At 42.8% G+C, this 27,934-nt stretch overlaps 1 protein-coding gene across 1 annotated transcript in view; it reads left to right on the top strand.

Annotated features, from left to right (window-relative positions):
- The window catches only part of NCALD (neurocalcin delta), a 357,058-nt gene that overhangs the window by 15,355 nt on the left and 313,769 nt on the right, over positions 1-27,934 (top strand). Inside the window, exon 2 of the mRNA XM_006046434.4 lies at positions 6,969-7,021. The gene's annotated coding sequence lies outside the window, so the exon portion shown is untranslated. The remainder of the gene's footprint in view (positions 1-6,968; positions 7,022-27,934) is intronic.

Here is a 27,934-nt window from a genome sequence, read left to right as displayed (position 1 = left end):
GGGGGTCAAGTAAGATCTCTCTGAGGAAATCATCTTGAACTTGAGACCCAGTGGAGGGCAGCAGACCCTACAGGGATCTGGCTGGAGCTCAGCAGTGGAGGAAGAGGGTAGTGCGAGGTGAGGTCAAGGAATTTTCATCTGGAAAGAAGTGGAATTGTTAGATGGGCCCTTTAGAAGGTGAGATGGGAAGGTGTTGACCACTTAGGATGTGGAGACCTGAATATCACAATGGAAACCAATCAGTGGAGAACTGTACACAGTTTGGCAAGGCTGGAGTGTGGAGTGTGAAGCCAAGACACCATCTTGAATATTGAGTCCTTCCTGTAAGTAACAGGGAGTCATTGAAGAGTGGTATGAGTAAGGGAATGACGTATCAATTGTGTATTTGAGAAAGAGAAATCTCAAGGATGAATGAATTCATTGAAGACATCAAAAGCTGGAAGATCTTGCAGTTGTTCAGCATATTGGGGATGAAGATTTGATCTGAGATAGTGGCAGTAAAGAGACAGAGTAAGAGACAAAGATCCTCTGTAAGCACAATCTATAGAATTTGGTTATTGATGAGAAGAGAAAGTGGACTATGGTCAGGTTCCTCGTTTGTGTGATTAATAAGAAGGGATGGCAGGGTGGGGGACTGGTTTGGGTAACACATGATGAATTAGGTTTGTTCCTGATAAGTGCTGGGGCTTCCCAGGTGGTGCTAGTGGTAAAGAACCTGCCTGCCAATGCAGGCGATATAAGAGACTCAGGTTCAGTCCCTGGGTTGGGAAGATCCCCTGGAGAAGGGCATGGCAGTCCACTCCAGCATTCTTGCCTGGAGAATCCCATGGACAGAGGATCCTGGTGGGCAATAGTCCATAGGGTCACAAAGAGTCGGACATGACTGAGCGACTTAGCACGCGCTCTGATAAGGGCTAAGTACCTGTAGGAGATCCAGCCTGATGTTAACTAAGCAACTGTTTAGTTAATATTTTCTGAAGTTGATGGAATTCTCTGAATAGTTTTCATATGTTAATATGGTATCTACTGAGAGAGTTGGATGCATTCAAACTACTTAGGAAAGGATTCTTGAATTTTACAACTGACAGATTGCTTTATTTTGAATTACTCATGACAGGCTTTGTGTGTGTGTGTGTGTACGTGTGTTTGAAAGACATTTGACTTTGTCACAGTTCTGAAAATATGTTACTTATGGTATGTTTAGATGGTGGGTTTTCAAAAACAGTTAAATATTACAACTAGGCTTGCTGCATTTTGTGTTTTTCCCCGTTCAGTTTCCCATTAAATATACAAGAATAACATCTGGTACTCTTATTTTTAAGAACTCTGGGGGAAAGAATAGCAGTGATTAGACTGAGCACTTGACAATCATCCAGTTGTAATATTTTTGTCTAGAGTCGAGATCGGGGCTGACTGAAATGTCCATGTCAGGAGCAACACTGTGTAATGTTGCAGAGAAGCCACTTAGGAGAATTCCTAATATGGTTGGAGCATTCTTGAGATGCATGGAATAGCCCATTTGTGCGGTATCATCCGTGATGGGAATGCAGCCTGAATGCATCCAGGCCGGGATGACAGAATCCGCAGAGCACTTCTTTTCTGTTATTTGTCAGGCTATAGCCCCGTTGGCTGATGATGACAATTCCTCCTTCTTTGCTTCATTTGTCAATGGCACATCCTTGGACCCTGAGCTGGAAAGTCCCTTTCCTAGTTTGAAAGTCATATACTGTACGAGATGGAAGGGGCCTCGATAATTATCTTCATGGCAACCTACTCCAGTATTCTTGCCTGGAAAATCCCACGGATAGAGGAGCCTGGAGGGCTATAGTTCATGGGGTCGCTAAGAGTCAGACATGACTGAGCGACTGAGCACAAACCCCTGGCATTTTTACAGATGAGAAAAATGAGATGTGGGGAGGTTAAGCAATTTGGCCGCAGCCATCCAGTTCATTGGGCTTCCCCAGGGGCTCAGCGGTAAAGAATCTGCCTGCAATGCAGGAGACGCAGGAGGTGTGGGTTTGATCCCTGGGTCGGGAGGATCCCCTGGAGAAGGAAATGGCAACCCACTTCAGTATTCTTGCCTGGAGAATCCCATGGACAGAGGAGCCCGTCGGGCTACAACCCATAGGGTTGCAGAGAATTGGACATGACTTAGCAATTGAGCACATCCAGGTAATTACTGAACCCTCTGCTCAGCTCCCCTCCTCGTTCAGAATGGGCAGGAGGGCAGCCTCCCTATTGCTTTTAGTTTGTTATTTGCCAGAACTTCGAGTCTTCCTTCACTTTATAAAGCCTCTGGGAAATAGTCTTAACTCCTTTGAAAGAAGAAAAAACATGTTTACTCAGAAACCTTATTTTTGTTTTTCTCCAAATGGATGTTTGTTTCAAGGCGGTGTGACTCCCCTGTATTCTGAGAGAGCTTTCACCACACTGCATGACATCTCTCTAATGGCCAGGGCTGCCCAGCTGGACATCTGTGCAACAGTCGCAGCAAAAGCTCGTACATTTGGGGGCATGGCAGTGTCTCTAAACTCTGGAAAGGATGGATGCTACAATATGCTACCCAGCCCGTGGCCTGGATTTTTAGGCTGAGTGATCCTGGGAACTTCCTTAGAAGCAACTGTTTATCAAGCCTTCAAACGGATCCTTGATTCTTAAAATTAAAAATCGCAGAGCGCCATCCTGGGACTGAGCACCCTTGGGATTCCTGAGCACCCCGGGACTTGGCTGCTGCTCCTGGGCAGATTGGAGCTCAGTGCAGCCAAGGAAGGGGAGAAGGGAGGTTTGAAGATGAGTTGTGAGTGAGGAGAGGAAAAGAGCTTGTGTGGTGCTGACCATCTACTGTCTCAGCGTTGTGGGGGAAGGACTCGGGGGCCCTTTCCTCAGGCTGGCTCATCATGTCTAGTCGGTCCCAGCTCTCTCTCCAGACTTTCAGGCCTGGGTGTGGGGTGGGGCAGGAGCAGGTGGTCAGCATTGCTCTGGCTTGTTCGTGTTGTGTGTGCTCTGAGATGCCAGGTGCTTGGGTTTAGAAAGCCAAGAGCCTTTATTTTGCTCCTGCTGGAATGTCTCTTCTGTGAGGTAGTGGACGTTGTGGGAACCTTCTTCTGGAAAGAGGGAAGGACCTCAGGGTATAAGACAAGGAGGGAGGAAGATTAATTACTAGCTCAAAACACAATTCGACCACATTTGTAAGAGCTTGGTGAAAGAGAAACAGAGGCCATTGAGTGTGATCTTCTCAACCTGAGCTGTTTCCAAAAGCAGCAAATGAGTGCTGCTCTCTGAGCTAAGAGAATGATGAGAAAATGTGTCCTGGTGGATTTCTCTGCAATCTTTAGAGTAAATAGACTTTTAGAGTAAATAGACTTGCTGTGGCAAACTTAATTCTGTAAGGAAAAGGCCATAGGATACTGCAGCTCTGTGGGAACTCAGAGACGATCTGAGATGGACATGCTCTACTTCCAGATCCCTTCTCCCCTTCTCTCCATGCTGTTCTGGGTCCTGGGAGGCTAGTGTCCATGAACCACATCAATCATGTGTTTGGCCAGTAAGAGGTCTTGCTTTACCATCCCTTGGTGGTTTCTTTAATCCTGTATACATCTTGTAAATAATCCCCTTCATAAAAGCTCCCATTTGAGTATGTGATCTCTTTCTTGCTAGGACCCTGAATGGCTATACCGTTTAATCCTATGTGGCCATTTACAGATGAGGAAACTGAGGCACAGAGACTGGCTTTTCAAATGGTGTCCCTCTTCTCATCCTTTTCCCAGCCATGATTGAGTATTCACAAGCTGAGATCCTGAGGCCCTGGAATGCTGGGCTGAGAATGAGAAAACCTCCGACACTAGAGTCTGCTCTGCGCTAATGTGATGACGCATTTCTAAGAAACTTCCATTTATTTAAAAGCTGTGTCCTTATAAGTGTTATTTTATGTGGCATATCTGGAGAAGGAAATGGCAATCCACTCCAGCACTCTTGCCTGGAAAATCCCATGGACGGAGGAGCCTGATAGGCTACAGTCCGTGGGGTCACAAAGAGTCGGACATGACTGAGCGACTTCACTGTGTGGTATGTGGGGCTTCCCAGCTGGCTCAGTGGGGAAAGAGTTCACTTGCAATGCAGGAGACATAGGCAGATGTTCGTTTGATCCCCTGGTTGGGAAGATCCCCTGGAGGAGGGCATGGCAACCCACTCCTGTATTCATGCCTGAAGAATCCCATGGACAGAGGGGCCTGGTGAGTTGCAGTCCATAAGATCGCAAGAGGCAGACACAACTGAAGCCGCTGAGCACACATACACACATGTAGTGTATATACATAATGGGATATTATTCAGCCTTCAAAAAAAGGTGATCCTGTCAGATGCAATAACATGGATGGTCCTTGAGCATGTTAGTGAAGTGAAGTCACTCAGTTGTGTCCGACTCTTTGCAACCCCGTGGACTGTAGCCCGCTAGGCTCCTCTGTCCATGGGATTCTCCAGTTAAGAATACTGGAGTGGGTTGCCATTTCCTTCTCCAGGGGATCTTTCCAACCCAGGGATAGAACCCAGGTCTCCTGCATTGCAGGCAGATGCTTTATCCTCTGAGCCACCAGGGAAGGATGGTGAGGATGTTATGCCAAGTGAAATCAGCCAGTACTGCATGATTCTACTTACCCAAGCTATCAAAACGTTCAAACTCATAGAAGCAGAAGGCAGAGTGGTGGGAACCGGGGGCTGGGGGAGAAGGAAAAGGGGAGCTGCTCTTCAATGGGCATGAGGTTTCAGTTATGCAAGATGAATGAGCTCTAGAGATCTGCTGTATAGCATCGTGCCAGTGATTAACCAGACTATATTACACAGTTAAAATTTTAAGAAGGTCGATTTCATGTATTATTTTTTTAACCAGAAAAGAGAAGCACAAAAGGTATTTGAATAGGTTAAAAAGTAGTTAGAGAACAGAGTCCCTCTGGGAGGACACTGTCCATGGGGGCGCGGCTGGGTTGGCAGAAAGGAAGGAAATGCCTCCTTCCTCCAGCAGGGAAGCACCTGCTGCAGGGCGGGGCTGGGGATGAGGGTGGGCTCTGCCCACCCTCCTCGGCTCATGCCTCCTGCACCCTCCCAGCTCCAGCAGGCGAGGAATCAGAGCTGCTGGTCATGCCTCTGACCATGAGTGAGTGTTGAGTGTGTGTGTGTGTGTGTGTGTGTGAGAGAGAGAGAGAGAGAGAGAGAGAGAGAGAGAGAAGGAAGGAGAGGGAAAGAATGAATTCACATTCTTCCTTTTAGTAACTTTCCCAGGTTCTCTTGAAGAGTGTTTTTTGACCTCTCATATTTCATTGCTTCTAAGACATGCTTTACTTTCCTCACATGTTAATGCTCTGATACCCGGCTGTGTCTGACACTGAAAGCATCTTTTATTGCAACTGGTCAGGCGATGGCTGTGTTGCAGCTGCGTTTCCTGTGTGTGCGTGAACTTGGTAGATCTGGGGGCACAAAACAAGTGAAACCGCTCATTGTTTCAGTCTGTGGTCCGTTGCATGATCACCAGAGAGAGGGATGTGGTCCTAGGGCTTAGTGAAGTCTTCTGCTGGCACCTGTAAGTAAGATTTTCTTGCCAGCATCAACACTGTGGAAAGGCATCAAAAACTTAGAAGGAAATCCCCAATGCAATACTCTTTTAAGACACGTTGCATCACTGAGTTTCTTGGTGGCACAGAGGACAATATTGTGTGGAAAAACACAGTCATTGGACCCTGTGACAAAAGTGATTCAAAAGTGTGAATCACTTCTGTGATTGGATGTCTAAATCAAATTAAATTGGAGCACCCAACCAATTTATTTCACTAATATTTTTACATTTTCTTTTTTTATGAGTATAATAAAACCCACCTACCCTATTATTAAGCCTAATAGAGCCTTTTCAGTAAATACATGATATTTAAGATACAAAAAAATTTTACAAAATTAAGAATTTTACAAGAGATATTAAGAATTTAAGATACAAAAATTCTTAATCTTACTAGTGTATCACAGTTTAATTTGCAACCATTTTTTTCTTTCCTAATGTTACATAAAATAGCGTTGTCTCTCACAACCAGTGAATCTTAATCAATGAAGTACAGTAATGAAGTAGGAAGTTGATTAAATTATCATTATGAATCAAAAGATGAGTTGGAAAGCTAAGAACTGAGGAATGAGTTTAGTAATCCTTTGACTCAATATTTATGAAATGTCTACTGTGAGACCAGCACTGGGATTGGCATGAGGGTACAGCAATGAACAAAGCAGATATGATCGCTGGGCTCACAGGGAAGACAAGATATATTGAATAAGTAGTTGCATGTATGATATCATAGAGAAGACATGCAGGTTTCTTTGGAAGTATAAATAAAAGAGCTTAAGATGGTCAAGGGGAGCAGATGGCCCAAGTGAGGCTGTGATACTTAAGCGGAGAATGGAAAGATGAGCAGGAGTTAGCCAGGTGGAGGTGAGTTGGGGAAGGGGAGGGTAGTCCTGGCAGAGGGAACCACGTGTGAAAGCTGGGACCTGGCTAGGAGAGACTGAAGCAAGTCCAGTGCAGTGGGAGCCCAGACAGTGGTACGGGGATGAGAGACAGGCTAGAGAAGTAGGCAGGCCTCAGATGACCAAGGGCCTGATAAGTCATGCTAGGGAACTTGGCTGTCATCCCATGGATAAGAGGAGCTTATGGGAGGGGTTTCAGGAGGGGTGTGGTGTGTCATGCTCAAGTTTTAGAACTTTGCCCTGGCTGCTGTGCAAAAATGGAATGCTGTAGATCAAGGGCAGATGAAGAGAATGTGGTGGCAGTCATCTTCACTGAACAAGAGATGTGGTAGCTGGGAGGGGGAGAAGATATCAAATGATGCAAGAGAATCCTGTACCAAACAATAGTCCCCATCACTGACAGCTTTCCTCAGATATTATATCCATAGTTGCTGATAACCTATAACAATAACTTTCTTTCTTTTTGACAGAGTGACTTCTTCTGACTTGAGCTTGCAGTGTGCTTTGAGAGATCCTCTACCAGGTAAATGCAGAACAAATTTCCTCAGGTTTATAAACCACGACTTTCTCCCAAGATTTCCTGAGACCAAAATCCAACATCTTATTTAATCCCTGCAACAGCCCTTAAGTTAGGTTTATTTCCATGTTATATGGAGGAAATTGAAACATAGAGAAGTTAGACAGCTTGCACAGAGAAGTTAGATCAACATGCACAAAGGCATTCATCACACCATAAACTATACTTGCCAGATAAAGCAAAACAAGAGGAGAGAGCTGAAATATCCAACAGCAGGCAAACTGTTAAATCATTTGGTGAAGTTACTTTAATAATAGTCTATATGAGATTAAGAAGTTTTTTTCCTATTCCTCATTTGCTAAAAGCAAATTAATTATTTCAGGTATTGAATTTTATTGAAAGCTTTTCTAATCTACTAAGCTGTTAAAATGATTTTTATTCTTTATCTGTTCATGGTAATTTCTATTAACTGATTTTCTAATATTAAATACCTTGCATTGCTAAGGTAAAACCAACTTGGTCATGATGCATTATCCTTTCTATCTTTAGCTAAGATTTAGTTTTAGTCCTGAGATTGGATACAGTTTTCCTTTCTGGTATTTTCCGTGCCAGGAATGGTTTTCAAAATATTGGAATTACTTGCTACTTGAATGTTTGATGATAAAGGAGTAAAACATTTGAGTCCTGTTGTTTTCTTTGAAAGGAGAATTTTTACCTGCTCATTTAATTTCTGATTTATTTACATTTTCTGATTTCTTCTTGAGTCAGTTTTGACAAATTTTGTTTTTGGTTATATATTCATTTTCTGTTGGATATATATGCAGCAAGGGAATCTCTGGATCGGGGGGGTAAGTATACATTCAGTTTTAGCATATAATATCAGTTTTTCTAAATGCTTGTATTGATTTAAAATTTACACGCTAAGCGGGAGTATATGAGAGTTCTGATTGCTCTGTATCCTTTTCAGCACAAGGTATTTCTGTTTGTTTGATTATTTAGTCTGTACTAGTGGGTGTGAAGTATTACAGTGTCATTGTAGTTCTGTATTTGCTTGTAGATTAATGAAGTTGGATGCTCTTTCATATGTTAATTGACTATTTGAATATCTTGTTTTGTCAAAAGCCCTTTCTAGTCTTAAAAAAAAAGGGGGGAAATGCTTATTCAGGTCTTCTGAAACAAAAAATTGGGTTGCTTTGTTGAATTGTCTTATTGAATTACAGATATTTTTAATAATATATGTTCTGGATTTGAGGTCTTGTTAGAATATATATGTTGTAAATACCTACTTTTGTTTCCTATGGTTTACCTTTTCACTCTTTGTGGACAGAAATTCCTTTAAAATAGTGTAAATTATCCATTTTTTTTCCTTTTGTGGTTGGCACTATTGTACTTATTTAAGAAATCTTGGCCTTATTCTAAGATCACAAAGAAGTTGTACGTTTTCATCTGAAAGTTATATTATTTTCCTTTTACATTTGAGCCACAATACATCTGGAATTGGTTTTATTGTGTACGGTGGGAGGCAGAGGGTCAAGATTGATTTTTTCCATGTGGACATGCACCTGATCAGGGGCCATCCTTTGGTCATAGCTCTGTTTATATACTTGTTTATTTCGGTTAGGCTCACTAAGGTACAATGAACACAGTAAAATTCATTCTCTTGAAATTGACGGTTAGATAAGCTTGAACAGTTCTATAACCACCACCACAATCAAGATGCACCACATACCCAACCTCTGAGGGAATGCTCCTTTGTAGTAACAATCACTCATCTGATTTCTGTTCCTAGATTTTTTTTTTTAGAATATATAAATGAAGCCATAGAGTATGTAGACTTTTGTTTCAGATTTCTTTTTAAAAAATCTCAAAGAATCTCAAAAATTCATCCCTGTGTTGCAGTACCAGTTGTTTGTTCTTTTTTTTTTTAAGAGTAGAATTCCATTGTGTAGATGGAACACAATTTGTTTATCCATTCACCAATTGATGAACATTTAGATTATTTATAGTTTTTGGCTCTTATGACTAAAGTTATTATAATTGCTCACTTTGTACGTCTTTGTATGGATATATGTTTTAATTTCTCTTGGGTAAATTACTAGGTTTATTGAGTCATATACTGTGTAGCAAGTATATATTTAACATTATACAAAAAAATCCCTCTAGCTGTTCCCAAAGTGATTGTGCCATTTTGCATTCCATTCAGCAATGTATGATATTTTAGTTGCCCCATGGTCTTTTTCCAGATGGCGCTAGTGATAAAGAATTATTCAGGAGATATAAGAAACTTGTGTTCGATCCCTGGGTTGGGAAGATCCTCTGGAGGAGTACATGGCAACCCACTTCAGCATTCTTGCCTGGAGAATCGCATGGACAGAGGAGCCTGGTGGGCTACAGTCCATAGAGTTGCAAACAGTCAAACACGACTGAGTGACTTAGTAGACACACAATCTCTCCAGAACTTGGTATAATCAGTCTCCGTAATTTGGGCAATATGAGTTGGTATGTAGTTTTATCTCATAACTCTAGTTCTTGTTTCCCTAATCATTAATGATGTTGAAAATTTTTTCATGTGCTTCTTTGCCATCTGCCTGTCTTCTTTGGTGGAGTGTCTATTCAAATCAGTCACCCATTTTAAAAATAAAGTCATCTATCTTTTCATTTTTGAGCTACAATAAAATATTATTCTAGATACAAAGGGAAGGGAAGTCGCTCAGTTGTGCCCGACTCTTCGAAACCCCATGGACTGCAGCCTACCAGGCTCCTCCGTCCATGGGATTCTCCAGGCAAGAACACTGGAGTGGGTTGCCATTTCCTTCTCCAACGCTTGAAAGTAAAAAGTGAAAGTGAAGTCGCTCAGTCGTGTCTGACCCTCAGCGACCCCATGGACTGCTGCCTTCCAGGCTCCTCCGTCCATGGGATTTTCCAGGCAGGAGTACTAGAGTGGGGTGCCATTGCCTTCTCCATTCCAGATACAAATCCTTTATCAAACGTGTGCTTTTCAAATACCCTTTCCCAGCCTGTGGATTGCATCATTCAAAGAGCAGAAATTTTTAATTTTCATGAAGTTCAGTTTATCAATTTTTTTCTTTGCTGGATAGCAGTTGTGTGGCCTAAGGAATCCTTGCTAAAACGAAAAATACAAAGATGTTCTTTTTTTTTTTTCCTAGAAATTGTATAGCTTTTTAAAAAGCTTTTAGTTTATTTTTAATTGAAGGATAATTGCTTTACAATTCCCAGATAGCGCTAGAGGTGAAGAACCTCAGCCAATGCAAGAGATGTAAGAGGTGCAGGTTCGATCCCTGAGTTGGGAAAATCCCCTGAAGGAGGAAATAGCAAACTATTCCAGTATTCTTGCTTGGAGAATCCCCTGGACAGAGGAGCCTGGTGGGCTATAGTCCTTAGGGTTGCAAACAGTTGGATACGACTGAAGTGACTTAGCACAGCATATTGTGTTGGTTTCTGCCATATATCAACATGAATCTGCCATAGATATATGTATGTCCCCTCCCTCTTGAACCTCCCTCCCACCTCCCACCCCATCCCACCACTCTAGTTTGTCTCAGAGCATGGGATTTGAGTTCTCTGTGTCATACAGCAAATTTCCACTGGCTGTCTAATTTTACATATGATAATGTTTATGTTTCAATGCTACTCTTTGAATTTATCCCACCCTCTCCTTCCCACATCATGTCCATAAGTCTGTTCTCTAGGTCTGCGACTCCATTGCTCGCCTACAGATAGGTTCATCAGTACCGTCTAGATTTCATATATATGCATTAATATATGATATTTGTTTTTCTCTTTCTGACTTCCTTCACTCCGTATAGTAGGCTCTAGGTTCATCCACTTTATTAGAACTGAGTCAAATGGCAGAGTAATATTCCACTGTGCATATGTACCTTTTTATGGCTGAGTAATATTCCATTGTGTATAGGTACCACAACTTCCTTTTCCATTTATCTGTCGATGGACATCTAGGTAGCTTCCATGTCCTCAGTTCAGTTCAGTCGCTCAGTCGTGTCCCACTCTTTGCAACCCCATGGACTGCAGCATGCCAGGTTTCCATGTCCTAGCTATTGTAAATAGTGCAGTGATGAACATTGGGGTACATGTGTCTTTTTCATCATGGTTTCCTCAGGGCATATGCCTGGTAGTGGGATTGTTGGGTCATATGGTAGTTTTATTCCTAGGTTTTAAGGAATCTCCATACTGTTCTCCATAGTGACTGTATCAATTTACATCCCCACCAACAGTGCAAGGGGGGAATGCAAATTTCTCCATACTTTCTCCAGCATTTATTGTTTGTAGATTTTTTGATGATGGCCATTCACACCAGTGTGAGGTGATACCTCAATGTAGTTTTGATTTGCATTTCTCTAGTAATGAGGGATGCTGAGATCTTTTCATGTGTTTATTGGCCATCTGTGTGTCTTCTTTGGAGAAGACATTTTTATTTTATTTTTTATTTTTTGGCCCTGGCATGCAGAATCTTAGTTCCCTGACCAGGGATCAAATCTTTGCCCCCTGCAGTGGAAGCTCAGAGTCTTAACCACTGGATCACCAGAGAAGTCCCAATCATAGCTATTTTAAAGTCTCTGATTATTCTAGTATCTGGGTCATCTCTCTGTCTAGTTCCATTGGTGGCTTTATTTTAACAAACGGTTGCTTTACCTTGGTCTTTTGAATGTCTTCTTAATTTTGCTTGGATGTTGTTGGTAGAAGAGCAGTAGGTAATAAAATTGATAATATTGCCACCCAGAAATGGGCGCAGTTCTTTTGCAAGATGGTTAATGTAACAATGGTTTAGTCCTTTGTTGGCAGTTGATAAGATCAGTAGTTGGGAGTTTGGGTGGGGTTGGACTCTTGATTGTTGTCACTTTCTCTCGCCCACCAGACTGCAGAGTTTTCCAGTCGTGGACTGAAGTTACCTCATGCTTAGTGTGTGGCCGGCCTGGTGTACCAGAGTTTTTCTCACTGTGTAGACTCTGTCCTCAGCTTTCAGCGGACCCTGCACTCTCAGGGCAAAGCTCAGGGCAAAGCTGTAGCCATGTTGGGGGCTTCCCTGTTCTTCTGGTCCTCCCTCAGTCTTGGGTAGGCCTTGGGGCTTTGCCTGTGTTCCTGTTCCTCTTCATGGCTTTCAGTTTCTGCTTGCTTCTGCAGGTGGCTTGGGTAGGAGAGAGCTCCCTGCAATGGTAGCAGACCTCTTCTTTGTGTCAGTGCAGGATCCTAGGCCTAAGAGTCCCTTGTTCTGCCATCAGAGCAGGACCAGCAGCTCCAGTATCACCTGAGAGCTTGTTAGAAGTACAGAATCACAGGTCTCATGCTCAGACCTGATGAATCAGGATGTGCATTTTGACGAGATCCCTGAGGGAGTCATGTGCACTTTGAGAAGGGGTGTTTCACACAATCACTGTTTCTTTACCTTCTTTCTGCTTCTTCTTTTTTTTGTCAATTGTGTTTTTCATAATGAGATTAAGATCCTTCAAAGTCAAAATATTGTGAAAGTAACCCTACTTTAAGAATGGTGCACCCATATTTAAATTAGAACATTTAATTTTTTTTCTAGTTAAATTATTGAATTTAATTGAACAATTACCACTGATATGCATATTTAAAGGTTCTTAGTTTCAAATACTTTTTTGAGCTTTGCGTTCCTAGCACTCAACAACCTTGAGTCTTTCTTGTAGCCGGGATTTTTCTGTTGCTTCCTCATAAAAAGGGGTTTCTTAGATTTCTGAAGCCTGCCTCCTAGGGGCAGTTCTGTCTTCCTCTCCACCTTGGGTTCAGCTCAAACAACAGGTTGCTTCATAAAATTTCTATTGATGCTTCACAGCCTGACCTAAAGGGTTCTAGCAAGGACCCACGCCTCTGACAAAGTTCTTGCCAAGAGACCCTCAGCTTTTGAATCTTTCCAACTTTGAGTATTTTATTGATGCAGTGATGGGGCTGTGCTGCCAGAATTTTAGTTTCCTCCATTTTTTTCTCAACTTGCAATAAATTTTACATTTAATTGATTTAAACTTAATTAAATATAAATTTAAAATTTACATTTACTTTTACATTTATCCTAATTTCTAATTTGTTGTCTTTCCTTTGATTTCATCAGAAATGTTGGCCAAGATTGCTGGATTACAGCATCTGCTTTCCTTTTGTCTTTACCTTTGCTTTTGTGTCCCAGTATTTTGAGGCCTTCCCCTTCCCCTCCTTTTGCCTCCTCCTTGCGGCCCCAACCCCACACGCCTTCATGAGAGACATCAAGTCAAAGAGTTCTGGCTATATCATTAACTTGTTTTAACATATATTGTTCAACTTGCAGCCATCATGGTAGTAATCCAAGCAAATGGACAGAGAGGGGCACAAGATCATGCCTCTTAGCTGAGTGAGCCCAAGTGAAGAGTTGCCCTGGTTTCCGGGGACCAGTGAATTATGCTTTAATCTCAGTCGTCACCCTTAGCTGCAAGGGAGCCTGGGAAATATGTCTTAGAGTTGGGCATATTGTTGGTGCAAAAGAAATCAGGGCTGGGTTTGCTATGGGTAGAGAACTAGATGCAATTATCAGACAGGGAGCTAGATTTCAGCTTCATTCCTGATAATCCTAGATTGGAGGATGAGCTTAAATTATGGACAAGATCAACTAGAATCAGGTATCCTATTACTTTTATTGCTGAAGATTTCTTTCATGGGAAAGAAACATACATGCTGCTGAAGCCAGAAATAGAGAGAAGGGAAGATGCCCAGACCTCCATGCACTTTCCCTCACTCAGTCTGAGCAATTCAAGGAGTCACTCCCTTGAGGAGGAGTGAAGGGATGTTGTGAAGTGTAGAGGTCACCTTCCAACAGTTTTAAGAAGACAAACGATTTTGTTTTATGTGCCCAGGCAGGAATGCTGGGAAGGAGAGAATGATGACCTCCTAATAATTGTTAAATATACATGTGTGTCAGACACACACACACACAGTGTCTTATTGTATATTATGACAGTTGTGTTATATTTATTTCTTTATATATTGGGTTGGTCAAAAGGTTTGTTTGGGTTTTTCCATAAGATGTTACGGATACATCTTATGGAAACACCATTTTCCATAACATGTTTTCCATAAGATGTTATGAACCCAAATAAACCTTTTGGCCAACCCAATATTTCCCCCAACTCCTACTTCTAATGACCTTGTAAAATCGATCGTAACCTCTTGCAATAGTTGAGAAAAGGGAGAATTCACATGTGTTGGAGTTGTGAAACTCTTGAAAAGGAGATGGGGATGAACCTCTTATAGGTCTGAAAGGTTTTTAGAATTGTTTCAGGTTGAGAAGAAGGGTGAGTCAGGGCAAGTAAACAGCATTGGGCTGTAGTCAGTAGACTTCTAGCTGCTTGGGCAGCTTGCTGCAGGATTCTTTATGATGGCCCCTTTACTGCTGCACAAAAACCAACCCACAAACTGCTGCCTCCACCCCCGCACCCCTGCCCCACCTCCGCTCCCAGCCCAAGGGTTTTGCTGCAGAAGCCCTCAGTGTGCAGCAGAGTCCTTTTGGGCCGCTCTTCTCATAACCACCAACCCTGCTCCCTCCCTGCTCCCTCCGCAAAGCTCAGCTCAGGACTGAGCTGACGCCTAATTGTTGCTGCTGATTGCTTTGCTGACAGTGCTTTGTGGCTATTTTGGTTTTTCTCGAGTGTTTCTTAATTAGAGGAAGTGACATCATGTGCTGTCCAATCAGCCTCTTGCCATATATTATTACATCTGTGGGACCATCGGGTGACATTTGGGCTTGGTCCTGCCAAGCTGGTGTGAGGATCGTGGCCTGTGGTGCAGTTGGCTTGGCAGAGCGGCAGTCCCCGCCAGGCTCTGAGACAGCAGCGCTGCTAATGGTGGGAGGGAAGGGAGTTCTGTATTCCCAGTGAGGCCTCAGAGACCGCGGGGTTCACTGGGGGGCCTGTTCAAGCAGCAACGTCCCACTGAAATGTGACACCTCACAGGGAACCTCATAGGATGCTGTCTTCTCTTTGAAACATGGTGTTTCAGGATTTCTTTGATATTTGCCTTTCTGGCTAATGTGGAGACACCCTTTTATTTTCCCCTGGGAAAAATACAGATACAACCCGAGGAAGGCTGCTGCTTGGTGAAGTATTAGAGGTGGTTTGCCATGCAGTGTAGTGAGCTCTCACTACGTTGCTTTAATTACCAGAAAGAACCATCTTAAGTTGTAACAATTCTGAATTATAAAAGAAGTTTGAAGAGATTTACAGCTCTGAACTCCACCAGATTTAACTTTTGGCAGCTATTTTTTAAGGCTCTTTGGTTGAATGCTTTATTTTGGAATAACTGTGTTTATTTGCATATAAACCATGTGCAAAAGTTTAAAAAAATCTATTTGTGTGAGTATGAGTGTGGACCCTTCTTTTCTAATTTTTTTTTTGCTTTGTTTTTGGTATCAATTCATTGCAGCAAGGATTTATTGCGCCTGCTGAGGTGTCCTTGAGCTTAACAAAGCAGTGTGAGACACTTCCTCCTTCAAGGAACTTACATTCTAATTAGGGAATCAACATTTGCCAGTGGTCCTTTCTTCATCCTTTCGTTGAAGGCATCTTCACGGTTACATGGCTTTTCTCTAAGAGTGTTAGAGCAGAGAACACAGAATATAGGATTATCCAGGATTGGGATGGAAAGAGAACAGAGATATTGAGGGGTCTATGGAGAGAGCATAATCATCTCATGTTGGGCACAGAAGGAAGGGAGGCCAAGGTGTGTGAGTGGGGTTGGATGGAGGTATCATGAAGATGCAGAAAGTGGTTCATGGACATGACGGGTGGAAGTTGAGGCCAAGAGGACTCCATTAGGCCAATAAAGAAATGGGGAACGGCTAAGAGGCAAGAGAAAGAGAACAAAATGCTACTTGACTCTTTCCAGTGAGTCTGTATTGTCTCCTCCACCAGAGGGTATAAAAGGGCAGGTATGACGTTTCTTTTGTTTCTCCTTCAGCTCCTGGTTCACCATGTTGCTCAGACCATGTGTTTCCCAAATATTTCCTGAAGAAGTCCAGCTTCCTCATGGGCTTTCTTTGGAGTCATAGATCAAATTTCTTTCACATATATAGAAATGATTGGTGGGTGGGGTCATTGGTTCACGCAAATGGCAAGCTTCCAAGTGACTCCTGATATAATCTGACGATAGCGTAAACACGCACGTGTATACTAACCACAGTGAAGGGGAAGTCTCCATCATCTGACACTTGTTCAATACTTCCGGGTGAAGGGAAAGTATCATCTTTAGGGAGATGGCCTGAGGAGACTTTCGAGAGTCCCCTGTGCTGGATGTGATTCTGCCTTACCCAGAAAGCCAAACGCTCCTCCTTCCCATAGGCCACCAGGTCTCCTTTTGCTCTTCGTGATTTTGCAGGTGATGTACATTTGAAGGCCCAAATGAACAGCTTAAACTTCTTTCTGATCCCATTACTGTCCCCATGGCCAACTGTTGACTTTTTCTCGTGTCTATATTTAGCTGTAGTAATCTCTGTGAAGGACTTCCACACTTGAAGTCACAGTATAAACTAGATGATAAAATTTAAATTTTGGAATAAAAACTAAAACTTCCCTGTTACTCTCTCCGTTTGTCCCACCCTCTCTTTCCTACCCAATCCCACCCACCCGTGTCCATAAGTCTGTTCTCTATATCTGTGTCTCCACTGTTGCCCTGTAAGGATGTACATCAGTACCATCTTTCTAGATTCCATATATATGCGTTAATATACGATATTTGATTTTCTCTTTCTGACTTACTTTACTCTGTAATAGGCTCTAGGTTCATCCACCTCATTAGATCTGACTCATGTTGATGTATAGCAGAGGCTAACACAATATTGTGAAGCAATTTTCCTTCAATTAAAAATAAATAAGTTTAAAAAAAACAAAGCTAAAACTTGACTCTATCACCCCTGAATAGTCTTGCGGCTCCCTGGGGATTACACGCACTGAGCGTTGTTGGTGATGTGTCTTCTAGTCACTCGGTTGCCCCAGTACTGTCCCGGTCAAGGCTTACAAGTGTGTGTGTCCCCGAAGAGCTTGTGTTGTGCATCCAGTTCAAGCATACCAACAGGGCTCTCGTGCAAATGTTCTTAGGCAGCATTTTGAAGCTCTTTAAGTTGTACCCCAGACACAACAGACTTGACCAGAATCGTGCTGTTACCATGGCATCTGAAGAGCGCCCTTAGAAGCCCGTTGACTTCTCCAGACAGGAAGATGGTAAAACTGCTCTGGGAGGACATTTTCTACCTTAGAAACTCAGAATAGACACTGTGTGTATCTGAAACAGCAAATCTTATTTCCAAAACTTCTCTCCAAGCATCATCTTCTCAAAGACATTCACGGAAAACTTCACTGGTTTATATGCTCTAGCATTGACTTGGAGAAGCTTTTCTTTCATCTCTGATCTGGAAGCTTCTCTTCGAATAAAATAGAAATGTTGAATGGCTCTGGCTAAGAAATCCTTTTGAATTTCAGACAAGAGTTGCAGTAACTGAGCCCGGTTTATTCAGGAAGAGTGGAGCCAGAATGGGTCTGCTGTGAATAAAATGACAGGCCTGCTTTCTTCACAGGCAACTTCTTCCCTCTGACCGAATTCTTTGATGTTAATGTAATTCTCATTAATTGCTAACGCCAAAGCAACAGAGCTTCAATCTTGGAAAGGACTGCCTTTTATAAATTCTTATTGTTTGAGATTTCTGCTAAATGGAAAGACCACTGAATTGCTAGTTTTTTGCTTCAGAGTTAGAAAGCAGGGACTGTTTAAGTCATTACTTTCTATTGCTTGACATTTGTATAACACTTTATAGTCTTCAAAACACTTTCACATCCATTGTTATTTGAGCTTTTTAATGACCCCCGGAAGGTAGATTTTTTTTTTTTTTTAATTCCCATTTTTTGGAATGAGTGTACTGAAGGTCAGAAAGATGTAAGCGTGTGCGCTAAGTCACTTCAGTCGTGTCCGACTCTTTGCCACCCTGTGGACCATAGCCTGCAGGTACCTCTGTCCATGGGATTCTCCAGGCAAGAATACTGGAGTGGGTTGCCATGCCCTCCTCCAGGGGATCTTCCGGACCAGGGGATCGAACTGGGTCTCCTGCATTGCAGGCAGATTCTTTACCATCAGAGCCACCAGGGAAGCCCACAGAAAGATGTGTGCCTCCTTTAAAATCAGTTCTTACCAGATGTAGACCAGGAACTAGAAGCTACCCTCCTCTTCCTAATTCCTCTTCAGGTTGCTCTATCATGATAAGCAGTGTGAGGATGGCAAGGGAGAACTGATAGCTTGTTTGGCAATTATCTGCTTAATAGTCTATCTCCCTGGTATGACTTTAAGCTGCCTAAAGTGGAAATGAAAAAAAGAATTTTTTTTGGCTAAGCTGCATGGCATATGAGATCTTAGTTTGCCAATTAGAAATCAAACCCATGCCCTGTGAGTTGGAAGCATGGAGTCTTAATCACTAGACCACTAGGGCAGTCCTGAAATTATTTTATTCACTGCTAGATCCCCAGTACCTAGAATAGTGCCTCAGTTCAGTTCAGTTCAGTCGCTCAGTCGTGTCCGACTCTTTGCGACCCCATGAATCACAGCACGCCAGGCCTCCCTGTCCATCACCAACTCCCGGAGTTCACTCAGACTCATGTCCATCGAGTCAGTGATGCCATCCAGCCATCTCATCCTCTGCCGTCCCCTTCTCCTCCTGCCCCCAATCCCTCCCAGCATCAGAGTCTTTTCCAATGAGTCAACTCTTCGCATGAGGTGGCCAAAGTACTGGAGTTTCAGCTTTAGCATCATTCCTTCCAAAGAAATCCCAGGGCTGATCTTCAGAATGGAGTGGTTGGATCTCCTTGCAGTCCAAGGGGCTCTCAAGAGTCTTCTCCAACACCACAGTTCAAAAGCATCAATTCTTCGGTGCTCAGCCTTCTTCACAGTCCAACTCTCATATCCATACATGACCACAGGAAAAACCATAGCCTTGACTAGCACGTAGTAAATTCTCAAGGAACATTTTTGTTGATTAGGCAAGTAATAATAATGGCTTCCCAGGTTTTGCTAGTGGTAAAGAATCTACCTGCCAATGCAGGAGACGAGGGTTCAATCCCTGGGTCCAGAAGATCCCCTGGAGAAGGAAATGGCAACCCACTCCAGTATTCTTGCCTGGAGAATCCCATGAACAGAGGAGCCTGGCAGTCTATAGTCCATGGGGTTGCAAAGAGCTGGACGTGACTGAAGAGACTTAGCATGCAATAATGCCAATATTTTCATTTCCACCCATCCCCTTCTTATACGTTCCAATGGCATAATAATAATTTTATCTAAAATAAGTAGGCAAAGATATGAGAACAGTGGGGAAGTGCAGGTTGTCAGTCCATCAAATAGTGGATGAAGAACCCTCAGTAGAGCTGTAGAAAAACACAGAAGAAACTGAAAATAGAGTCCCTGCCTTCAGGGAACTTAAAGCTTAGAGAAACAGGGTAACCCACTGTGAAAAAGATGCAGAAAATCACCATTCAGCAGTCTGTTTGGTTGGCCCTGCTCTTTTGGAAACTCAAAGTTGGGGAAAATAGAAAGGATACATATTGCAAAAAAATAAAAAAAACAATCTCAGAGGGAGGAGGAAATGAAAGGGCTTTACTGCGCACTCTTTGTTCGGTCCTATAATTACCTGTACCTCTTCAAGTGTTTTCATGCTGGAAACTAACCAGGGAGACTGGTCGAAGGATGAATCATTCTAATTAACAGGAATAGAAGGTGAACTTTGACAAAGCTTCAATTGGCTCTTTTCTTTAAATAGTCAAGTAATTATGCTGCAATTTGGCATCGTAAACAATTGTTTCCATCCTTATCTCAACCTGAGATAATGGTTTCTGAGTCTTTTAGGGGCAGTGATTTTCAAAGTTTAGTCCTCAAGCCATCTGCTTTAAATATCCACTGCCAAAATTCTGATTCATGGGATCTGGGGCAGGGTCTGGAAGTCTGCTTTTTTTCTTTAAATAAGCATTTTATTGATATTTTGGAATAATTTTATATGTATAGAAAAGTGAAATAGTACAGAAACTTCCTGTGTTTCCTGCACCTGGCTTCCCCGAATGTTAACTCCTTACATAACCAGAACGTATTTGATAAATTAACAACAAAGCTACAGACTTTTTTCAAATTTCATCAGTTTTGTCATTGTTGTCCTTTTTCTCTTTAATCCAGGATATTACATTACATGTAGTTATCCTGTCTTCTTAATCCTGTCTTATCTGTGATGGTTTCTTAGTCTTTCCTGCATTTTTAATAAGCTCCCAGGTGGCTCTCAGACACTAGAACGCGAAACCCACTGTTCTTCTAAAGCCAGGGACGAACCCTAGGCACACCTAACAAGTGCTCAGAAACCTGGGGAACCTCCCCTTGCCTAAGGGGGGACCTTGTGCTTTTCATCCTGTCAGTCAGGGACAGAGCCCCAAACCGAAGGCACATTCTGGGGGAGCCTGGGAAGAATTTAGCCAAGGTGCTATTTACGGAAATGGAGGCAGGGTGAAGGAAACAAATAAGAGATATTAAGGCAGCCGGGAGCTTTTGGCAGTGAGGAGCTGTCCTCTCTTTGGGACGGGTGACCTGGTGCAGCAGTAGTCATGGATGTGTAGTTGGAAAACCAGTCACTGCCAGAATGTTAGCCCCCAGTGTGCGGAGGACATGTGTCTTTGTCTTTGCCTTGGAGCTCCTGGTGGTGCCTCACATTGGTGAGACTTCACCGGAAGCCAGAGGGCAGGGGATGGACAATACAGTTGCTGGGCAGAGAAGAAGAAGAGAAAGATGCAGAATGGATCTGGAGAATGGATCTAGTGAGGGGGTGAGGTGAGAATAACCAGTCCTGTGTTAAAGCAAAATGCAGGAGAGAGAGTCTGATTAGTTAATTGTGCCTGGGTTAAAACATGTGCTCTGCTTATTATTTCACAGGTCCTATGTTAGTAGGGAGGGCCCTGTAGTTTAATAATAATAAAAAAAAGGATGCAAAAAAACATTGCATTTAGACTCTGAAACTGTACGATTGATCAATATGTTGCAAATTCCACAAACATTCTTTAGGTAGGTTAATGAAAATTAAAAAACTGTAGCCTCCAGCTAAATAAATAAATATCTAGACTGAAGAAAAAGAACTACCATCTGAGATATAGCCTTCTACAATTTGGATAAAACAGTGCTTTTATTCCACCCCACCCATTTTGTTATACTTGGCTCTAGTCTGTGAAAGACCATATCATCACCCCTTCTGCAGTATAGAGAGTTAAATTCTGGGCACCAAAGAAAAAGACTCAGAAAATGGTCCTCTTCTTTTTGCAATTGCAAAAGGATAAAAATGGGGAAAAAGCCCATCTTTCTTAAGCATCCATGGGACTTCTGGAGAATCACTAGTCTTTAGGAGGAGGCTTTCCTGGGGTTTATCCAGTGGAGGTTGTTTTTGATGATGGAAGTGAATGGGTGAGATTTTTTTTCTCCCTTCATTTCAGAAAAGGAGTATAAGTTAGCACGGAGGAATAATAGTCAAATTGTGCTGTTTTTGACATTAAGTGTGACATTAAATACATCAAGTGTGCCAAAATAGAAAGCTTGGTGGAGATTTGTTTTGCTTATATACTTTTCCTCATACATACTGGTCTCTGGTGTTTGCTCACCCTCTTCAGTGAGGAAACAAGCACTGCTGTATTTATTTTGCAAAGTGGTTGCATTGGGATCTTAGCAGGAAACAGAATTCACCTCAGAGGTTTCGAATGAAGAGAGTTTAATGAAGGGACTATTGCAAACCTATGGGCAGGGTTACGAGAACAGACAAGGGGTGGCCTAGCTTCCAGGAACCAGCAGCAATGGGAAGCCCTTGCCATCTCCAGGGCAAGGGACAAAAGGGGCAAACAGTGGTGAGGGTTGGCAACAGCTGTAAGGACACTGAAGTGAAACAGGGAGAGAGAAGGGAAAACAGCACCTCATTGCTCTCCCTACAGCTCTCCCGACAGCTCTCCCTACAGCTCTCCCATCTTTGTCTGGTGCCCCCATTAGTTAAACCCAACAGGAAGCCAGCAGTATAGATGACACAGGGGCAGGAGAGGTGGGGTAGGGTTGTGGGTGTTTAAAGGCAGGTGGGGAATAACTGGCAAGTGTTTTTTCCCTATTTGAACCCCTGAAATGATTACTTGTGACATTATATTTAGAGGAAATTCAACGTAGGTACATGAAATTAATGAGCAAATCCATTAGCCATTTTTTTTAAATTAAAAAATTTTATTTTATATTGGAGTATAGTTGTTTATGTCATGTTAGTTTCAGGGGTACAGCAAAGTGATTCAGTTACACATAGACATGTATCTTTTCTTTTTCACATTCTTTTCCCATTTAGGTTATTACAGTGAGCAGAGCTGATTTTATTGTTTTAAAAACTTGCTACTCCCTTAGCCTGTTCTGAAGTTTCTTTGAGTAGACCCAGATTTTCTCCAGTTCTCTTAGCCTCACAGTGTGGTGAGCAAGGCATTGTCTTTACCATGACATGAGGCCTGAATTTGACCTCCGCAGCTTGAAGGAGGACAGTCACCAGCATAGCTTGTCCAAACTGGCATTTTCAGAGTTAAAGATGGCCACCATAAAGTGTATGCTCTTGTTGTCTTAATAAGCTGTTTCTGTTGCAGCTAAATGTAATTACTAAACAATCATTTCCAGTTGTTCATTGATTATTTGTGCATGATTATTTAATGAAAATACACCCAGATGACCAAGAGCTAGCAAGGCCCGCTTCTGGGAAAGAATTCACTCTAGCTGGGTACCCTCAGTTGCAGATTATTTCAAAATGAAAGCAAAGCAACAAGACCATCTTAAATGCACCTGGCAACTTTTAACCAAACTTGGCCCCAGGATCATTTCAGAGCTTCTGCTGTGAGACTCATAGAAACAGAGCTGAAAATAGATTGGTTGCAGCAATTTCAGCAAGGGGACCTGAAAATGTTTTCTTTGGCCAAGGGTTTTTAGTGAGTGATGAATCGGCAGTGCTCAGAAGATTGCATTCTTGGTAAAATAAATTCATATTTGATTTTTCCTTTTCCTGGTGGACTATTTCTGTGAAATACTTTATATCAAATCTTTAAATATGATACAGTGGAGGCTGTCAGTCTCCTATTTGTTGTGATCTTTTGTCCTATTTCATTAGCTCCACTTTTCCTTTCCATATTTGTGATGGATTCTTGGGCAAAGTTACCTTCATCTAAAAGGCTCCAGAAAAAAATAAAATAAAATCATGCTCTTTAAGGGTTTTATTTATATCAGTTAATTAGTTTTCCCTGTTCTCAGCCTCGACTGTATTCCCTTTTTCCCTAGCTTGGAAAAATGTCTGGCCTGGCTTTGTCTTCAGTCATATTGGCTGTTCTCTTTATAATTGTGAAAATGCTAAATAAAAAAGTAAAAAACAAAAAACAACAAACAAAAAAAAGAACATGATCCTAAGCTATTCATTCTGTGGCCAGTTGGCTTAAAGTTCAAAAGTCTTTGACTCTCATAGCATAAATGAGTTTTGTTGCAATTTTGAGCAAATCTAGAGAAAAAAAAAATCTGTCGATTATGTCTTAAATGAAGTAATGTCATGGCTTTGAGCAGCTAGAATCTATAAACTGCTTTTAATCAGTGACTTTCAGTGGATACAAAGACCTTTTCACCCTACTGATCTAACCTATGCACAGCGTTAGGGCAGGTAGGTAGTGGTTAATGCAACACTATGCTGGCTTGCTTTAACCTAAGTTAAGAACCTGGACCCCGTGATAATAGGGAGTAACACTGATGGAAGGATCATCTCTGTCCTTGGCAGCTATTCTTGTCTGTGTCAGGATCATTTTCCAAACGGCTATGGGGGTGAACATGGCTGCATCTTTAACTCTGGGGCCCTCCGCACTCCGTAAGGTTCAATTAGTCAACAGCTCTGCAAGATAGATCTGTTTCCTTTCCCGCTGTCACCGCCATGGTGAGGACCTTCCTAATGGTCTGGTTATTGAGACAACCTCCCACAAGCCTGCCTGCTCAGAAAGGAGAGAAAAGCAAAGAGCTTTCCTTGCTCTTGTCACATGAGCTTCTTAGACCCTCATATTTATCAGGATCTGCCTCTGCTCAAAAACTCTCAGCCAGTTATTACTGACAGAGTGAAATCTCTATCAGTAACCAGTGAATACATTTCTGTGAGCAACTGCTGTGGGTAAGACTGTCTAGTAGGTCTAGTGCAGAGGCAGTCTGGACACGTATTAGGACCACATGAGATCTTCTCAGTTGCCCCTCACATTTGACTGGAAGGATGCTTTTCTTCTAGACACTGTTCTTGGCTCTGAATGATCATTCTGGTCATAATGTATCCCCAAATGAAACAGATTGGTCATCACCAAAGATGCTCCTGCTGGAGGCAGTTTCCAAAGGAATTGCCAGAAACATGTTAAGCAAAGGAACCTGTAGGGGGAAAAAATGCTGCTTAGACATTTTCTTAAGGTAATTACTTTGGAGAGCATAATGCACATTCCTTGTAAACTAAAGAAAAAACTATGTCACCACTTTCAATCAATCTTGAATAGCAGCTTTCATTTATGGAAGTTCTGGAAGCTGACATGCTTCTAATCTTCAATCAGCCCCATTAAATAGATATTATTTAATTTCCAAGTGTACAGATGAGGAAACTGAGGCTCAGAAGACTTTTGGGGTGTTGGCAGGTCACAGAGTGGGAGGTGGTAGAGCCAAGATTTCAACCCAGTTGGACTGATTCCAAGCCCATTTGCATCCTCAAGAAGTCTATCCTTTTAGCTGTGAAAGTGCAGATTGTCCCTGATGCAACAGGCAGACAAATGCCGTGAAGAGCTGATAGTCAGGAGAGGGAAGGACAGTGGTGAGACCAAGAGCGCTTGTTGGCACTTCATCCGTGCCTCCTCCATCCTGAACTGTCAGCCCTGCTTCTCTTTGATTGCATCATTGGAACTTGCTGGTTTAAAATAGCATCCTCACCAGTGTTACTTCTTGGACAGCAAGCGTCCAGAAAGCTGACACCTGAAATTGTCATCTTCCCTGTGCAGTGAAATTGCCTCCAGTTTGCTGGGACAGAGGCATATCAGCCGATTAGCAGATAAATTTGTGTTGACCTTTCTATTATTATCAACATAATTGTTTGCTTATTTAACTAACGGCATGTGCCCTTGTTAGGAGCTGTGGACATAGAAAAATCTTTGTCATTTCTGGACAAGTGATGATCTTTGTTAATTTTGGGTATGTCAGTCCAATCCACAGCATGTGGGAAAGGTGGTGGCAGGAACTAATGTTGCCTTTACTGCACATTCTGGAGATGAAGGGAGTGATTTAGCATGTTTCCCCTATAGAGTATATTTGTGGAGTATGCATAAACTAGCAGATTTAATCTAAGAACGACCTGGCCCCTTCCCTGCCTGGCCAGGAGGTATGGTCAGAGAGCCTGAGTTCTAGTTAGTCCCCTAGGATTTGAATCTTGATACTTCTAGTTTATGGGCTTCCCTGTTGGCTCAGATGGTAAAAAATCTGCCTCCAATGAGGGTGACCAGGGTTCGATCCCTGGGCCTGGAGAGAGCATGGCAACCCACTCCAGTATTATTGCCTGGAGAATCCCATGGACAGAGAAGCCTGGTGGGCTATGGTCCATAGGGTTGCAAAGAGCTGGATACAACTGAGCAACTAACACACACACACACGTCTTAGTTTATGGGCTTCTCTGGTGACTTAGCAGTAAAGAATCTGCCTGCAATGCAGGAGACACAGTAGGCTTTGGTTTAATCCCTGGGTCAGGAAGATGCCCTGGAATAGGAAATGGCAACACACTCCAGTATTCTTGCCTGGAAAATTCCTTGGACAAAGGAGCCTAGCGTGATGCAGTCCACGGGGTCACAAAGAGTCAGACAGGACTAAGCAACTGAGCACACTTTATAGGGTTATTCTGAAGACTAAGCAAGAAAATCCTTGAAAATTGCTTGGCACATTATTCAGTTCATAGTGAAAACCCAATAATGAGAAGAATAGCAAATACAGAATGAGCAGGCCTGGGCATGGGCTGTGCATTGCACGGCTCCTGGGGGCACCTGCCTCATAGACAACCTTGTGGATATCACCCAGAAGGTGTGCAAGGTATGCAAGGCAGTGACCCTGTGCCAGGAGCTGCTCCAAGGGCTTCATGTGTTTTAACTCTTTAATCCTCCGAACAATCTATTATTAATCCTGCTCACAACTTAGACACAGTTGTTAGTTACCTTGCCTAAGTTGCACCAGCTGGCAAGTGGCAAGGTGAGGATGTTGGCCATTTGTTTTATTACGGTGTACAGTCTTTCCTGTCAATCACAAAATGGAGGGAAGATCTCCTTGAGAGTTTGATGTTCTTTTTCAACCCATAATGCATTCAGTGTCCTTACATATTTTAATATTTTTGAAGCAGTTTATATTTTCTTCCTTTATAGATAGTATGTGTTAGCATAATAATGGAAATTCATGAATTCAGTTGACCTTGGGAGAAAGTGACGTACACTCTCTTATCATAATTGAGTTCTCTGTGATTAGGATTGAGGGAGGGAAGGAGGAAGAAGGGGAGAAAGAGAACAAGCCCACTGGACATTTGAATAACACCAGCAATTTTGGTCTTCCCTGGTGGTATGGTGTATAAGAATCCATCTGCCACTGCAGGGGCCTGGGTTCGATCTCAGGTTCAGGAAGATTCCACCTGGTCGAGGCCTTAGTTGCCTTGGAACAGCTAAGCCCATGCACCACAACTACGGAGCCTGATACTCTAGGGCCTGTGAGCTTCATCTTCTGGGGTCTCTGTGCCTAGAGCCCATGCACCTAAACAAGAGAAGCCACTGCAATGAAAAGCCACGCACACTGCAACTAGAGGGTAGCCCTTGCTTCCCACAACTAGAGAAAGGCTGTGCACAGAAACAAAAGACCCAGCACAAACAAAAAGAAAATAAACAAGCAAACAATTAAAAAAAAATTCCCCAAACAACACCAGCATTTCTACCAGCCCTTTCATCAGGAGGTCATCACCCATTTTCTTTGCTCAGATGGCTTCGCCTCTCACATGACTTACATGATGTGAGTATCTTGCCACGTAGAGGTTTAATAACACACTTTTCATCCAACATGGCCCATAGATGAGGCTGCTAGTTCAGCTGGTGCTCAAGCAAAGATTTACTCCACATCAGAGCCAAAACTGGCGCTGCTGGAATTTTTGACAAGTGACACAACAAGACCTCAGTGAGACATCTTCCTGAGGGACTTTCAGGGGGACTGCCTCTTCAAGAGACCCTTTTTGCCCTGGATGGAGGGCAGTGGGCTGTCAGGAGGAGCATAGCAAGGGTTTTAGTTGTATTGCCTGTGCTTTCTGAAATGGCTCTGGGTCCTCCCTGGCTCTTGCCTGCCTCACAGACACCCTGTGATGAGCACCTCCGGGTTTGCTCCATTCTCCTTCGTTCGCTCTTATTCGCTAACTGCATCTCCCTTTTATCAAGCTCTTTGCATCTGATGGTTGGCTGGATCCTTTCCTTTTTCCTTTTATTTTTAAGTGAGTGATAATTGCTTTACAATGTTGTGTTAAGTTTCTGCTGCATAACTGTGAATCAGCTATAAGTGCATATAAATATATCCCCTTCCTCTTGAGCCTCCTTCCGGCCCCCACTCCCCACCCCCCTCCGCCGCCCCATCTCGTCCCCTGGGTCATCACAGAGAACCAAGCTGAGCAAGCTGTGCTCTACAGCCCCTCCCCAAGACCGTCCGGTTTACGCACGGTAGTGTGTTAATGTGTATATGCCTCGCGCTACTCCCTCAATGTGTCCCGCTCTTTTCTTCCCCATTGTGTCCACATGTTCGTTATATCTACACCTCCATTCCTGCCCT

Source organism: Bubalus bubalis, chromosome 15, assembly GCF_019923935.1.
Source record: "Bubalus bubalis isolate 160015118507 breed Murrah chromosome 15, NDDB_SH_1, whole genome shotgun sequence".
In the NCBI taxonomy this organism is placed as follows: Eukaryota; Metazoa; Chordata; class Mammalia; order Artiodactyla; family Bovidae; genus Bubalus; species Bubalus bubalis.
Note: the sequence above shows the minus strand (reverse complement) of the source record. Positions and strands in the feature narration are given on the sequence as shown.